This window comes from Gavialis gangeticus, unplaced genomic scaffold, assembly GCF_001723915.1.
Source record: "Gavialis gangeticus isolate Ggan-Ray unplaced genomic scaffold, GavGan_comp1, whole genome shotgun sequence".
In the NCBI taxonomy this organism is placed as follows: Eukaryota; Metazoa; Chordata; order Crocodylia; family Gavialidae; genus Gavialis; species Gavialis gangeticus.
The window spans coordinates 10476215-10477974 of NW_017729001.1; positions in this window are offsets into that span (position 1 = coordinate 10476215).

The window sequence follows — 1760 nt, forward strand, 5'->3', positions numbered from 1 at the left end:
TTTTAAGAAGAGGTTAGATGAACACCTTGCTGGGGTCGTTTGACCCCAGTACTCTTTCCTGCCATGGCAGGGGGTCGGACTAGATGATCTTCTCAGGTCTCTTCCGACCCTAGAAACTATGAAACTATGAAACTAAGTTCCATGAGAGGGCCACCAAATTTTCTGGGCCGAGAAACGTAATAGGAAAACTTTATCATTAAACTGAGCAGTCACATAAGCTGCAAACAGTGCTTTCAGGAGATAAAAGGCCCATTTTAGAAATGGCAGACAGTCTTTTAAGGGTAGAATTGCAGCGGAATTTTTTCCTTAGAATGAAATTTCTGTTCCAAACCAGGGTTCTTTGCACCTATGCACCTGATTGCTGGGACAAATCAAGTTGATGGATGTACAAATACCCTGATATGTAACTGCAGCCCCCTTTAGGGGCACAAAAATGCTGGTACCAAGCATATATTTCTGACTAGGCTATTAGAAATTATTTTAAAATGGACACACAAGTTCAAGGAAATCAAGTCCAATTATTTCTACCCTTGAGTCATGCCCTGCATTGTGTCCTTGCTGCTCTCAGGGAGGGACACTCTTGAGGGCATACTGCTTCTCTTTTGCACACACCAAACCTAGCAATGTGGCCATCAAGCCATTCTGGAGGTGCCCCCATGCCTCCTTGAGACATCTGTTTCTGGTGTCCTGGAGAACAGAGTGGCTTCATGGCCATATTCCTGGGTTTGGCATGCACAAGTGAAGCAGGTGGGTGGGTTGTATTCAAGAACATCCCTGCTTAACAGTCCCAGGGGAAGCAGTATTGACATACAGTGCTGTTCTCATCATCTCACAGGAACTGCAGTCCCCTTGTACTTTTTCTCTCAGTAAAAGTTCACTTAATGGAGTAATTAGATTAGTTGCCATCTAAGAAAATGTTGGGGCCTGATTCACCATTATGTTGCTTCAGTTTTAGGCTGTTGTAATTCCACTGAAGTAGAACTGAAGTAATGCAGTGGTGAATCAGATCCAAATTTGGCAATGGATCTAATTGCTGTATTGCAAAGCCTTAACGAGAAAAGTGAGCTTGTGTTGGGGTGAAGGGGGGGTGAAAGCTCCCATGGGATGACACACAATGGAAGAGTGTTAACGTTATAAATTATTTACCAAATAATTAGTGCTGTGCCTAACCCATGAAGTTCAGATGTGAATCCACATCCAGAGTTCCCCAGTGCCTGGGTTCAGCCTGTTAGTTCAGGCAGGCACTAATCATACTTAGCATGACTAATACAGACATACAAAGCCCAGCCACAGGAAAATATACACAGGACCAAATATGAAAATTACATAAACTGTGTCAAATCCTGCCCTCACTTACTAGAAGACAAATTCGGAATCCAGGGAAGCCAAATAAGAGATTTTAGACTGACACTAGGATAAGAAATAGCTGAATTTTATCCACCATGTATTTGAAAACTTTGATAACCATAATGAACCAAGATATTATTAGAAGAATCCTAAGTAATCCTAGAAAATACTCCAGTAAAAACCCACATGAATGGCTCCAACATATTTTTCCAGTGCTTCCTAGTATAAAATAGGAAGCAAATAAACACGACTGTGTTCCAGAATAGCAGTGATGCCTCTGTTGTTAAAATTGCTGCAACTCTTTAACCACAGAAGCTAATGGCAATTTTTTTCATCAAAGAACTGCTAGAAAATAAAAAATATATTAAGAACTTCTCATTTCATAGATTCATAGATTAAGGGTCAGAAGGGAC